The sequence below is a fragment of the Loxodonta africana genome, chromosome 15, assembly GCF_030014295.1.
Source record: "Loxodonta africana isolate mLoxAfr1 chromosome 15, mLoxAfr1.hap2, whole genome shotgun sequence".
NCBI lineage: Eukaryota > Metazoa > Chordata > Mammalia > Proboscidea > Elephantidae > Loxodonta > Loxodonta africana.
In genome coordinates this window covers 13,358,511-13,374,519 of record NC_087356.1, presented here as the reverse complement: position 1 = coordinate 13,374,519, position 16,009 = coordinate 13,358,511, and the positions used below count along the sequence as shown (strand labels likewise).

General features: G+C 39.9%; 1 protein-coding gene across 1 annotated transcript in view; it reads left to right on the top strand.

The window, feature by feature from the left end:
• LOC111751558 (uncharacterized) overlaps positions 1-16,009 on the top strand; it is a 360,216-nt gene that overhangs the window by 139,004 nt on the left and 205,203 nt on the right. The window lies entirely within an intron of this gene.

Below are 16,009 nucleotides of genomic sequence, written 5' to 3'. Positions count from 1 at the left end.
AGGCCCGTTTTCATGCTGGCTTTTGCTCACAAAGTGAGTTGAGCCCTTTAGGATGGAGACTCACTATGTTTTCAGAAAATGAAAGACAAATTGTTCCTGAAACATTTCTAATATAAGAAGCAGTTGTATTTATAATGCATCAGAAAAGTCTCTGGCTGTTGTTAGGTGCTCTTGAATCGGCCTCCAACTCATAGCTACCTCATGCACAACGGGACGGAATGTTGAGCAGTTCTGCACCATCTCCATGACTGGTTATGGATGGGACCATTGTGATCCGTAGGGTTTTCATTGGCTGATTTTTGGCAGTAGATTGCCAGGTTTTCTTCCCTGTCTGTCTTACCCTGGAAGTTCTGCTAAAACCTGTTCAACATCATAACAACACGTAAGCCTTCACTAACAAATGGGTGGTGGTAGGATTTGAACCATATTCCTGAGATCATGGTATGATCAGGAGTTCCTGGGTGGTGTAAATGGTTAAGAACTGGACTACTAACTGAAAGGTTGGTCGTTCAGACCCACCCAGAGGTGCCTTGGAAGTAAGGTTTGATGGCAACTATCAGGAGCAACATGGTGTGATCAACTTTAGGAAGGAGGTGGGAAGAGAACTAATGTTTCTTACAAGTCTTCTATGTTAGATCCTTTACAAACTTTTCTCTTTAATTCATATCAGAATTTTATTAAGAAGGAATAATTATTATGCTTATAAATGTGAGGAAACTGAGGCTTACTTGATGAATAATTTGCCCAAGATTGCCCAGCTAATCAGTGGCAGAGCCTTGATTCCAACCAACATATGTCTGTCTGCCAATCCCATGCTCTTTCTTTACAACTTTAGGAGGTTTTATGAGTATAATTATGAGTATAATGCATATACAGTATTGCAGAAAATTTGGAATAAGGCCAAGTGTATAAAGAAAAAGCCCATCACACAGGAATTGTATTATTTTGATGTATTTCTGTCTTTTTCAAATGTGTATTTAAGTAGGCAGAATAACGGTCCTCCAGAGGTGTCCATGCCCAAATCCCTAGAACCAGTGAATATGCTTTATTACATGGCAAAGGATCTTTGCAGATGGAATTAAGGATATGAAACTTAAGATGAGAGATTGTCCTGAATTATCCAAGTGGGCCCAATGTAGTCAAAAAGGTATGAAAAGTGGGAGAGAAGATTAGAAGAGCCGGTCAGAGAGATGTGGCAGAAGAGGGAGGAGAGATTCCAAATATAAGAAGGATATCATTGTCATTGAAGCTTATCCTCCTCTGCCTGAAACCTCAGCACAGAAAGCAGAGTTAATTGCTCTCACTAGAGCCCTCCAAATAGCTGCCCGTAAAGCAACCAATGTTTATATGGATTCCAGGTCTGCCTTCTTAGTCCTGCGTCCTCATGCCATTTGAAAAGAATGAGGCCTTTTAACATCAACTTGGAAAGACATTAAGTATGCCATAGAAATTTTAGCCCTACTTGAAGCTGTGAAAATACCCCCAGAAGTTTTGGTCATGCCTTGCCCAGGACATCAAAAGGGAACTTCTGATACTGTCTCAGGCAATGCTAAAGCCAACAAAGCCACCAGAGGGCTGCCGAGTAAACTGTGAATTCAAAGGTTAGTAGACAGCTAACTTTAATCCCTTCTCTACAACTTCCAGAAACAACTCCAAGTTACATTAAGAGATCTCAAACAAGCTGCTTAATGAGGAGCAACAGTAGATTTTCATGGATGGAATCATACCCATGATTATGATTCCAGGACATTTGATGGATCCCCTTCTCTGTGAAGCACATCGTTCAACCCTTTATGGGCATGAAACCTTTTACAGCCTGGTCTCTGAATACATTATTGGAGAAAACCTTCATTGAGCCATCCAGCATTCCTGCCAAATATGTGCCCAAAACAACCCAAAACAAATGGGCCCCTACCACGGGAATCCAATATCAAGGACAGAGTTAAAGAGAAGACTGGAAAGTCAACTTCACCGACATACCAAGACCCCTGGCAATTATAAATTTATAATTATAAAAGTGTTCGTTGACACTTTTTCTGGTTGGGTAGAAGCTTTCCGTTATAAAACAGATAAGCATTAGAAGTTACAAAACTTAATAAAATCATTCCCAGATTCAGCCTACCTGCAATGATTGAAAGTGACAATGGATCTCACTTCACCTCACAAACTACACAAGAAGTCTCTAGACTTTTAGGAATCAGCTGGAACTTACATTCAGCCTGGAGACCACAGTCAAGTGGAAAAGTTGGAAAGATGAATCACATACTGGAAAACTAAATTGCCAAAATCTGTCAAGAAACAAAGATAGCCTAGCCCCAAGGTTTGCCTTTAGCCCTCTTGTGGGTACGGGTTGCCCCCAGAGTGGGCTCAAATTGAGCCTTTTCGAAATTACGTATAGAAAGTAATTTCTTAAAAATAACTTGCCCTTGACCAATACTCAGGTTTCTGTCACCTGGGGGCTCACTCTCTGAAAATATTTGTTGTCTTTGTCTGGTGTCCTATCTTCTATGTACAGGTATGCTCTCAGCCATCTGAAATATCCTGTTGATGCCTGCTTCACCCGTTCCAGTCTGGTGACCAAGTTCTGCTGAAAAAGTGGAAAGCAGAGCCCCTTGAACCCTAGTGAACTGGACTGCACACTGTTCTTTTAACTACCAACTCAACAGCTAAACTTGAAAACATCAAAGTGCATCACACTTGCCTCAAACCTGTACCGCCCCCAGAAGAACCTCTGCAACAAGAACAACCTCATCAAAACAAGTGGACTTGTGAGCCTGTGTAGGACTTACAATATCTGCTTAAAACAAAACAAAAACAAAGCTAATGCCTAGCCCATGACCCTCCAACCCAGAGACCCTCCATCATGATTGTGCTCTTAATGTTTATGCTGACTTAACTGTCTGGCAATCATTGTGTTCTTCCTTCTCTTTTTACAGCAGCTACAGATCATTCCTCACTTTCTATATTTTGACTGTGAAAAAATAAATTTCTGTTGTTTTACGATTCTCAGTTTGTGGGACTTTGCTATGGTAACCCTAGGAAGACAATATTGTAAAGTACTTGAAGTTAAGAATGGAGTCTTTATAGACAGCAACATTCAAGGGATGGTTAGAGAAAGAGGAGCTGTCAGAATTTGCTACATCTAAGGACCTGTAAAAAAAAGAAAGAAAGAAAAAACCTCATTGCCTTTGAGTCAATTCCGACTCATAGCAACCCTACAGGACAGAGTAGAACTGCACCATAGGGTTTCCAAGGAGTGGCTGGTGGATTTGAACTGCCGACCTTTTGGTTAACAGCCAAGCTCTTTACCACTGTACCACCAGGACTCCATGTGTCTGAGGACAGCAAAGTTAAATAATTTAGATGTCTAGTCTAATATGCCTTCCACTATATTGTCTGTTCCCCACATGTCTGTCACTTTGTCGTACTCAAAATTTGACTGGGGAAGAGCTGCCTCCTCAGAGTAGAGTTGACCTTAATGACGTGGATGGAGTCAGGCTTTCAGGACCTTCATTTGCTGATGTGGCATGACTCAAAATGAGAGTAAACAGCTGAAAACATCCATTAATAATTGGATTTGGAGCATATGAAGTATGAATATAGGAAAATTGGAAATCCTGAAAAATGAGATGGTATTGGCCATTTTGAATCAGACAGTCATATGGTCTACTGTGCTGGGAATGACAGCTTGAAGAGGAATGGCATTGCATTCATTGTCAAAAAGAACATTTCATGATCTAGCCTGAGGTACAATGCTGTCAATGATAGGATAATATCCATATGTACAAGGAAGACTAGTTAATACGACTATTATTCAAATTTACGCACCAAACACTAAGGCCAAAGATGAAGAAATTGGAGATTTTTACCAACTTCTGCAGACTGAAAATGATCAAACATGCAATCAGGATGCATTGATAATTACTGGTGATTGGAATGCAAAAGTTGGAAACAAAGAAGAGGGATTGGTTTTTGGAAAGTAAGGTCTTGGTGATAGAAACTATGCTGGAGAAGGATCATAGTTGGAAAATAAGATCTCAGTGATAGATACGATGCCAGAGATGAAAAGATAGAATTTTGCAAGACCAGCGACTTCTTCATTGGAAATACCTTTTTTTCACCAACATAAACGGCAGCTATACATGTGGACCTCACTGGATGGAACACACAGGAGTCAAATCGACTACATCTGTGGAAAAAGACTTTGGAAAAGCTCAATATTATCAGTCAGAACAATGCCACGGGCCGAGTTCAGAACAGGCCATCAACTGCTCCTATGCAAGTTCAAGTTGAAACTGAGGACAATTAGAACAAGCCCACAAGAGCCAAAGTACACCCTTGAGTATATTAAAAAAAAAAAAAAAACCTGAATTTAGAGATCATCTCAAGAATAGATTTGGCATGTTGAACACTAATGACCAAAGACCAGACAAGCTGTGGAATGACATCAACGACATCATACATGAAGAAAGCAAAAAGACATTAAAAAGACAGGAAAGAAAGAAAAGACCAAAATGGTTGTCAGAAGAGACTCTGAAAATTGCTCTTGAACGTTGAGTAGCTAAGGTTAAAGTAAGAAATGATGAAGTAAAAGAACTGAACAGAAGAATTGAAAGGGTGGCTTGAGAAGACAAAATACAGTATTATAATGACATGTGCAAAGAGCTGGAGATAGAAAATGATAGGGAAGAACACAGTCAGCATTTCTCAAGCTGAAAGAACTGAAGAAAAAAATTCAAGCCTCGAGTTGCAATACTGAAGGATTCTACAGGGAAAATATTAAATGACTCAGGAAGCATCAAAAGAAGATGGAAGGAATACGCAGAGTCACTATACCGAAAAGAATTGACTGATGTTCAACCATTTCAGGAGGTACCATATGATCAGGAACCGATGGTACTGAAGGAAGAAGTCCAAGCTGCGCTGAAGGCATCGGTGAAAAACAAGGCTCCAGGAATTGATGGAATACCAATTAAGATGTTTAACAAACGTATGCAGCACTGAAAGGGCTCCCTTGTCTATGCCAAAAAATTTGAAAGACTGCTGCCTGACCAACCAACTAGAATAGATCCATATTTATGGCTGTTCCCAAGAAAGGTGATCCAACCAAATGTGGAAATTATCGAGCAATGTCATTAATATCACACGCAAGTAAAATTTTGCTGAAGATCATTCAAAAGCAGCGGCGGGAGTATATTGGCAGGGAGCTGCCAGAAATTCAAGCCAGATTCAGAAGACAACATGGAACCAGGAATATCATTGCTGATGTCAGATGGGTCCTGACTGAAAGCAGAGAATACCTGAAAGATGTTTCTATTGACTATGCAAAAGCATTCAACTGTGTGGCTCATAACAAATTATGGATAACATTTTGAAGAATGGGAATCCCAGAACACATAATTGTGCTCAGAGGAACTTATACATGGATCAAGCAGCAGTCGTTCGAACAGAACAAGGGGATACTGCGTGATTTAAAGTCAGGAAAGGTGTGCATCAGGATTGTATCCTTTTACCGTACTTATTCAATCTGTATGCTGAGCAAATAATCCAAGAAGCTGGACTATATGAAGAAGAACGGGGCATCAGGAGTGGAGAAAGACTCATTATCAACCTGTGTTATGCAGATGACACAGCTTTGCTTGCTGAAAGTGAAGAGGACTTGAAGCACTTACTGATGAAGATCAAAGACTTCAGTATGGATTACACCTCAACATAAACCAAAAATCCTCACAACTGAACCAACAAGCAACATCTTGATAAACCGAAAAAAGATTGAAGTTGTCAAGGATTTCATTTTACTTGGATCCACAATAAACAACCGTAGAAGTAGTAGTCAAGAAATCAAAAGATGCATTGCATTGGGCAAATCTGCTGCAAAAGACCTCTATTTTATCGTGTTAAAAAGCAAAGATGTCACCTTGAAGACTAAGGTGAGCCTAACCCAAGCCATTGTGTTTTCAATTGCCTCCGATGCATGCGAGAGCTGGACAATTATAAGGAATGAATAAGGAGGGTGGAAGTAGAATTCACGCCTTTGAATTGTGGTGTTGGTGAAGAATAGTGAATTTACTATGGTCTGGCCAAAAGAACAAACAAATCTCTCTTGGAAGAAATAACAGCAAGAATGCTCTTTAGAAGCAAGGATGGTGAGACTTGTCTCAAGTACTTTGGACATGTTACCAGGAAGATCAGTCCCTGGAGAACGACATCATGCTTGGTAAAGTAGAGGAAGACACTCAAGGAGATGAGTTGACACAGTGGCTGCAACAATGGGCTCAAGCATAAAAACGATTGTGAGGATGGTGCAGGACTGGGCAGTGTTTCGTTCTGTTGTATATAGGGTTGCTATGAATCAGAACCAATTCAAAGGCACCTAACAACAACAACAAATTGTTCTGTTGAGCCCTGGTGGTGCAGTGGTTAAGAGCTCAGGCTTTTAACCAAAAGTTCGGTGGTTTAAATCCACCAACTGCTTCTTGGAAACCCTATGGAGCAGTTCTACTCTGTCCTATGGGGTTGCTGTGAGTCGTAACCTACTGGACAGGGAACAGATTTGGGTTTTTGTTTCTTTTAAAGGGGAAGAAATATTAAGGGAAGTAGGTGCGGCGGGATAGTAGAGGCAACAGGGTAATGAGCAGTGAGGGATCTTCCAATTCTCACAGAATTCCTATGCCCTTGTTGCTGAGCCACATTAACACACGATCCCTGTTCTTGCAGAGCTGGGCACATAGACTCTTTAGCAACCAGCTGGAAGCTTTTACATCCATTAAGGGCGTGGGCACGAAGGACCTCCTTGTGAAGCCTTCCCTGACTTCCATGGACAGAAAAAATAATTTCTTCCCCTGTGCTCCTTTAGTATTTTGTGTGTAAATTTTACTCCACTGTCCTGCGATCATTTGTTAATGTGTCTAGGACCCTGACTGCAGCATGGGGATTTGTCTTAGTCACCTTTGCAGGCCCTGTATTTGTCTCAGGCAGTGGCTTGGAGGAAAGTGAAACAGGCTGCTCAGCCGTATCTTGAACCATACCTGAGCCCTTTTTTCTCTTCTTCTTTCTCTTCTTCCCCTCCCCCAGCCCATCCCTGCCTTCAAGTAAGATCCTGATGTTAGCTCCCCAAATGGTTAAGTGTTAACCAATGTTTCCTCTAAGACTGAGGAAAACAAGTGATATTGATCTAAGCCTGTCAAATAAGACGAAGAATGGTGCCAGCTACTGCGTGAGCTGATGGGATAATGGCAGGACAAGATCAACATGTTTGCGATACGACCACCAAAACCAAACAGAAGAAAGAGAACGCATATTCCACGAGTCCCTAAAACTTATGGCCCCTTTTCCCTTAAAAACCCGAACCCATCGGTAGTCTGGTGAGACAGACGACTTTAGGAGGAGATCATTCCCCTCTGTCCCCATATACCGGTATATCTAATAAAGCTCTTGCTACCCACCTCACCCCTGTCTCAAGAATTGGCTATTTGTGGCAGACAGCTCTAACTCAGGAAATTTCGGTAACAAAAGGAAGCCCCTTGAGGGAAGGAGAAATATCCTCAGGCAGAGAATTAGAGCTCCTTGTGAGGGAAGGACAGGGTGGACAGGGAAGAATGTAGCAGAACTTGTGGAAAAGGTTCTGGAGGAAAAGAGAGATATTATGGAAGCTTTTGGAAATTTTGCCTCGAGGTCCTGCGTTTCTAGGCCTAACATTATTAGGCTGTGTCTATTAGTTACAGGTATCTTTTTTTTTAGGTTCCTTAGGATTATTAATGGAGTTGATCAGTATTATTTATATAATGGAGTCCTTGAGTGGTGCAAACAGTTAACATGCTCGCAGCTAACTGAAAGTTGGGAGGTTCGAGTTTACCCAGAAACACTTGGGAAGAAAGGCCTGGTGTGTTCTACTTCTGAAAAATTAGCCATTGAAAACTCTGCGGAGCACAGTTCTATTCTGACACAGATGGGGTTGTCATGAGTCAGTCTATTCAATGGCAAGTGTTCTTTTCTTTTTATTTATATTAAAGATTAAAGAAAATAACATTTCTCTAAGCCATATTCAAGTTCTAGCTGAAAATCAGGAGCCCAAAGACCTGGCCAAGTGTCAGTGAATACAGAAGGTGCATTCCAAGGAAGCAGAGTAGCATTTCCTTGGTATGGCAATTGCAGAGGCTCAAATTACCACTGCGTTAGAGGTATGCCAGGGCATCGAGCAGGTCATGGTACACTTTGGGAGGCTTTTAGCATCAGTGTGGTAAATTAGAGCTCTGACTGAAAAGAAACAAACCCTGTAACCTGCCCTGAGGAGGAACTGTAAATGATTGCTCAATTGTGGCCTTACCCAGTCTGCAAATGTTAGCTTCCCTTTAGTTATGCAAAGTCAAGGGCTGTTTGGAGGAAAAAACCTGGAGGCCAAATATACCAGAATTCACTCTGTTCCTTCTTCTTGGTTTACCAGAGTTTTGTGCATACAGAGGACCTTATTTATGTAGAGAGAACCTGGCTCTCATGCTCCCCAGGACTCCTCAGGCCCAGTGTGCAATCTAAACAGGATGGGATGGTGGGAAAATGTAAAGTGGGCTCTAGGATTAGATGCATTCAACTCCAATTAAATTCCCACCCCTTTGGTGATTTCCTTTCTTTTCCGGGCTCCTTAACCTATTTTGGAAGATCTGGGGGCGCAGTACTTAAGAGCTTGGCTGCTAACCAAAAGGTCAGCAGTTCAAGTCCACCAGCCACTCCTTGGAAACCCTGTGGGGCAGTTCTGCTCTGTCCCATAGGGTTGTTCGGAGTCTGAGCTGACTTGACTGCAACAGGTTTAGTTTTCTTTGGTTTTAATCTATTTTGAGATTCACTTTCCACATCTATGAAATGTAGGTGACAGTACCTGTTTCCAGTTGGTGTTGTAAGATTAAGTGCAACAATTTTAATGAAAACACCTTGTATGGTACATAGTAAGTTCTCAAAAATTCTGGGTTTTCTTTCCTTTTTCCCCCAAACAGACAGAGGCCCCACAGTGTTGCATTAAAAATCCTGTTTTCTTTGCTTGGCTTCCTCTTCCACCATATTACATTAAAAGTCCTGTTTCCTTTGCTGGGCTTCCTTCTCCCCAGCTTTGCATTTGGTTTTTACTTTTGCTTGGAGGTTATATGTAAACCCCATTGTGCTGCATAGTATGATCAAGAATGTTGCTGATAAAACTCCTATGAACTCCCTAATCGTAAACCCCTTAAAAGTAACTTCTCTGCTCACCCTTGGGGAGCTTGCCTTGGCAGACTGACTCCTTTTCCTTGTACAATGAAATAAAGGTGACTTTCCTGTTCTCCCTCCTCCGTTTCTCATTTATTGGCCAATACAAGTCATGCCAAGCAAGAACCTGGGATTTCCACCTGGTAACATTTCTGATGAGCCAGTCAGGAGTCATCTGTTTGGTTCCTGAGGTGGATCAGACAACAGACTGGCCCCGATGTGTGGTGCCATCAGGAGATTTCTCCTGGAGACCTTAAGGCAGCTCTTAAAGCTGACTCTGTGGAAACCAAAAGATGACTCTGTGGGAGATATGAAAGATGCTGGGTTGTTTGGTAAATACCTAGGTAAGGCCTTAGAAGAATCCAAGAAGTGGGAGAAATTGACCATTGAGGGATTAGTAATCTGAGATTATTCGGTAAATAACATGGTAATTCCTAGGAAAGACCTTAGAAGAGTCCCAAGAAGTGGGAGGAATTGACTACTGAGGGCATGAAAGGCTCAGGTACCTGTTACGTTGGTGCACCAGATTAAGTTGTGTGAGTGTGTAAGTATGTATCCAGAGAATGGGGAACGTTCAAGGGATCCCAGAGTGCAGTCCCTTTAACCTTGAGGAGACCTGGATTGTGGAGCAGAAGATGGCAAAAAAAAAAAAAAAAGAAGAGGTCCTATCTTCTGGACCCACACATTCTGCACTTCATGTCCCTTCAACATTGATGGGGTGAGTGCCCTTGGAAAATGAGCCTTCACTTATTCTTTTTGTTCTTTTTTCTAATATTTTCTTAAGTTTGCTTGGCATATTTGTTTTGAAATCTGGTTGCTCAATTAAGGAGAATCTTTCTTAGATTTTTTTCTTGATCGTTTGGTTAAGAGTGATGTTTACTAACTCTTTTGGCGAACTGCAGTTTAGTGTCCAGATTCAGGTGCTTGAAACATTGAAGAGACAATTCTATTTCCAAAGAGCTCTGGGTCACTATAAGCCACAAAATTCAGGCAGAGATCAACCAGTAAAACCCATTAGGGTGGTTGCTGACACTCATCACAAGCGTCAAAAACAGGATAAAGTGATTCAGAGAGGCTAGAGCACTAGAGAAAACCTGGGAAACGGTGCTCTGTTTTGCCAGAATGACAGGGAGAAGTGGAAGCTCCATACCTGCTTTACGATATGGTTTCTTAATAAAAAATCATAATGTTAAAATTATCAGTAGCTACTTTAAAATACTTTCCAATTAGACTCATTAACAACCTGCGTTATGCAGATGACACAACCTTGCTTGCTGAAAGTGAAGAGGACTTGAAGCACTTACTAATGAAGATCAAAGACCACTGCCTTCAGTATGGATTACCCCTTAACATAAAGAAAGCAAAAATCCTCACAGCTAGACCAATGAGCAACATCATGATAAACAGAGAAAACATTGAAGTTGTCAAGGATTTCATTTTACTTGGATCCACAATCAACAGCCATGGAAGCAGCAGTCAAGAAATCAAAAGACGCATTGCATTGGGCAAATCTGCTGCAAAGGACTTCTTTAAAGTGTTGAAAAGCAAAGATGTCACCTTGAAAACTAAGGTGCACCTGACCCAAGTCATGGTATTTTCAGTTGCATCATATGCATGCAAAATCTGGACAATGAATAAGGAAGACCAAAGAAGAATTGATGTCTTTGAATTGTGGTGCTGGAGAATATTGAATATACCACGGACTGCCAAAAGAACGAACAAATCTGTCTTGGAAGAAGTACAAACAGAATGCTCCTTAGAAGCAAGAATGATGAGACTGTGTTTTACATACTTTGGAGCTGTCAGGAGGGATCAGTCCTTGAAGACGTACATCATGCTTGGTAAAGTACAGGGTCAGTGGACAAGAGGAAAACCCTCGAAGAGATGGATTGACCCAGTGGCGGCAACAATGGGCTCAAGCATAACAATGATTGTGAGCATGGCACAGCACGGGGCAGTGTTTCCTTCTGTGGTACATAAGGTGGCTATGAGTTAGAACCGACTGGACGTCAGCTAGCAACAACAACTATAAAAGATGTAGAACAAAGACAGCTTTTAAGACATTTATTAAAAAGAAATTTATTTAATATTGTCAAAATTTTATCTGTCTAAAGTTTAATGGTTTAATTTATGAGATTATTAGGAGCTTTAACTTTAAGTAATATATAAAACAAAGAATTTGGTTGCTCACTGTTAAAATAACAAAAATGTTCTTTAATTCCTGAGTTTAAGGGTTAATATACTCTTTGTATAGTCTGCTTCAAAGACAAAGGTTCAGCTTCTCATTAAAATAAAATTCCTGAGTCAAAAACCAAGCTGCATGGCTTGAGAGGAAAAAAAAATCCTATAAAGGAAAGGTTTATTTAATAAGTTTTAAATTACATGGAATATGTGCTCAAAATTAAGAAAAAATCCTGATCCTCTTTGGGTCAAAATTTATGTTAGTGTTTCCTGTTATGTTTTTGCCTAATATTAGACAGCAAATGCATAATATTATGCCATAATGTTATTATTATTTCTTTATTGCTAAATTGGCCAAAACTTTATGTTTTTGAATCTAGCATCAAAGCCAATGGTCTGCCTGGGACATTCACATCGTTTATGTATGAAGTCTTTTTATTACTATTCAGGTATTTAGAGACTTGATAATCTTGGCATGTCCCGACTATATGTCTCAAAATTGTTATATAGTGTATTATATCTGAAACTCTTTAAAAATAAGGTTAATAATTAAATTTTAAAATATTTTTGCCTAAAGTTTTTTTAAACTGACCTTATTTGGCTCTGAATTTGTATAATTAAGAGTATTATGTTTATAAATTAATCACAGCCAGGTAAAGATTTCTCATCTGCAGATACGTTTTTACTTTGCTGATTTGGTGAAAACGTTTGAACAAACTATCTCAGCAGAAAGATGGGCTCTATTAGACTTAGGAAAAGAACCGTGACTAGACTGAATCAAGATTTCTAAAACCGTTACGTAGAAGCCAATGAGCTCACAGACTACAGATGATCTGAAATCCCACGGAATAGAAATTAACTACGTAAGATTGAGTACAGGAATACGATGGGTTTCATGTGGAAATACTTGCTGATGTTTTAAGGTTCTACTTTCTGGATATAAGAAACCATTTTCTTTTTTCATAAATTGACTAATGGGTTTAGCTATTGCAACTCTTAAATTAGAAGTTCTTATTGGTAAACTTAGCAAAGTTGTAAATATCATAACCAGAGAAGTGTCTGAAATTCATTCGAGTTAAGATATTACAAAATAGAATAGTATTAAAATTGCTATTACACACTGTTAGTTCTCTCAAAAAACAGTTTTGTGACACTTCCGCTTCTGAGAAAGTGACCCATGACTGTTAATATGTAACCAAAGAGGGGCAGCTTGCCCTTGAGAAAAATACTCGGTATGGTTTAAACAGATTAACTGAAGACCTCCAACAGGAAAGGTCCATCCTATATTATCTTGTTAATCATGTATTCTGTAATGAAAATGTGGTTGTCACATGTAAATTTTTCTATACCTTCTGTTTCCTCTAGACAAACTTCCTGTGCCCCTTATGGATTTATGTTTTTGTGTGGTGGATACAACTAAACTGGTTTAAATGATCCCTTTCCAACTGATAGAGAGTTTACTTGGCAATCCCTTGTTTAGATTCCTAGTTAATTCATGGGCAACCCACTTAGAGAATTTTAAGATTACCTTTAGATATTCATAGTAATGATGCTAGTAAATATTGAAAAGGTAATGTTAAATTGTTACACATTATAAAATGAGAGTCAAAAAGAAACCCATTGGTCCAATACTCAGGGTGGGGTTGGTAGTTTTAATTCCTATTATGGTATAGTTAAATTGAAAAAATCTTTAAGGAATTTATCAATTATTATGGGATAAATAACAGACAAAGTTGCTAATGAGATAAAAATACAACAGTAACCTCTGACCTCGTTAGCCAAGGTGACATGAAATAACAAAATAGCCTTAGATTTTTTAGCCCGAGAAAGGGAAATCTGTACTGTAGCAAATACCTCTTGTTGTATGCAGAAAAATAACACAAGAGAAATAGAACAGAATACACATAGAATTACACAACAAGCTATTTGGGTACCCACTATAACAAACCTACAAACACCAGATTTATTTGGTTAGTTACCATCAAGAATAAATACATGAACTAAATCGCTATTGCAAACAATAATAATAATATTTTTAGTCTGCATCCTGATGGTGTTAGGCATAATAAAACTTATCATCTATTGTCTTACACTTAAAAAAGCCTCAGGCTGAAATATTTATGTACATTGAGTCTGCTCACTTTGGCAAAGCTATTAATGGGAACATTGCTCATACTTAAGACCCTGGTGAAGAACCAGATGGTATCTGATGGAAAACGGCACGATGAGTTTAAAGAGCCTGCCATGGCTGCCATCTAAGAGCTTGACTAAGCCCAGATATTAATTATCAATTCGTTACCTCCAATCTCTGATCAAAAGAAAAGTATGATTTAAGAGATAATATTGGAGCCATTATTCCCTGTCCTGGAGCATAAAGAGTGTGACCCAGCTGAAGCTGGACTCACAAAGACTCATAAAGACACATCAACTGGGCCCTGAGGTATAAAGACAAAAGCTAAGGAAAAAAAAAAAAACTTTTAGGGAAGCATTCAAATAAACAGGGCATAAAAGCCACTCTTTTTCCCATAATATTTAGTAAATGGTGATAAACCAACAAGAGGTCAGTAGCCACAATGAAAGGCCTAGGTCCAGTATTTGCCCCTTCCGGAAAATATGCCAGACAATTCTGAGCTGGGTTATAGTTCAAAATGGACACTGGTCCTGAATAACCAATGTCCAAAAAGAAATGGGAGGAGTGAGACAGAGCCTCCATAATGTTGCATTAAAAACCGTTTTCTTTGCTTGGCTTCCTCTCCCACAGTGTTTCATTAAAATTCCTGTTTCCTTTGCTGGGCTTCCACCCTCCCCTGCCCTGCCATCAGCTTTGCATTCGAATCCTGCTTTTGCTTGGCGGTTATTCGTAAACCCCGTTGCTCCTGCCATAGTAAGACTAAGAACGTTGCTGATGTTACTTTTATGAACTCCCTAAATATAACTCCTCAAAAGTAACTTATCTGCCTACCCTTGGGGAGCAGTCTTGGCGGCAGCAGCTCCAACTGACTCCTTTTCCCTGTACAACGAGAAAATGGTGCCTCTCCTGCCACCTTGGTTTCTCGTTTGTTGGCCAATACAAGCTATGCCGAGCAAGAACCTGGAGTTTCCACCTGGTAACAAGACTATATTCAGCCTCCACCATACCATAACCTAAATGCAGAGAGGACAGAATTTAGGATTTAGAACCTAGAATTTAGGTGTGTGTTTATGTATACCGTGTCTTGCTCTACAAAGGCAGATTTCCTGGATTTGGCTACCTGGGAAGTAAAATTGCTTGGTGAGTTCAATAATCTTGGAACTGCTGCAGTTCTCCTAACTCCTAATCTTCTTCAGAACCCAGCGCTTTTCTTTCTTGAATGTAAGCGGAAGTAGATATCCCAGATGTTCTCCCTGCCAAAAACGTCCTTCACCTTCTTGGATTCTGTATTACCCAATGCTGCCTTCTGACACCTCTTCCTGTTTCCCAAAGGGTTTTATTTATTTTTACTATTTTAATCTCAATTCATTTTCCTTCTTTCTTCTCTCCTCCTTTGACACTTTCACTTATTGCAGTGCCTTTAACTTCAACTTCATTTGGGCTGACTCACAAATTCTTTGTTCTAACTCATAATATTTCTCTGTAGTTAAGATCCTTCTTTTCCAGCTGTTTGCCAAGATGTCTGCCAATATCAGAAACGTCCTGAACTGCTTCCTCTCTCCCTTACCTCTGCTGTCCGTGTGACCCATGTTCCTTGCCTGGTCATGGCACTGCCATCACCTACATCCTCCAGCTCTTGAACTCTGCACTATCACCTGGGACTCCTTTCCCTGCTTTAACAATGTCATTTATTAAGCACACATTTATTGAGTGTATCTGTAAACAGTGAATAAACTATTAGTTCCTGTCAATGCAGAATTTGCAGGTAACATTTCCTGCTCGTATCTGCTTGCTCACATTCATTGCTGATGAATTAGACTGTTGTGGAACCTTCTAAAAGTTCTCTTTACCTCTGGTCTCTCCTCTTCCAGTATCTTGTACATACAACATACAGACTAAGCTCTGTTCAGACCAAGTTAGCCCCTGGCTGTTTATGGACCAAAGTCTAAATGCTTTAGCCCAGGATTCAAGGCCTTCTGTAATATAACCACAGTCACTATCATGGATCCCGTATGCCAGCTGAACTGATAACTTACTTGTATAAATCCCATAAATTCCTATCTCCCTGATTTGCTCTTGCTGTCTTCCTTACCCAAGATTCTTTTAATATGTTTCCATAGAGTCAACTACTTCATCTTTGAAGGTATCTCTTCCTTGACGACTTCCCTGAGGTTTCAGCCGAAAGTAATTTCTACTATGAATGACCATATGCTTTTAAAAAATAACAGTTTTTATTGAGGTGTAATTTACATATTCTGTAATTTACCCACTTAAAGTATAGAATTTAATATTTTTTTTTAGTGTATTCACAGTCGTACAACCATTATCACAATCAATTTTAGAACATTTTCCTTACTCCAAAAAGAAACCCCATACTCTTTAGCTATCATCCCCATTCCCTCCCTCCACCCCCAGCCAACAACCTGAGGCAACCACTAATCTACTTCTCTATGTATTTGCCTA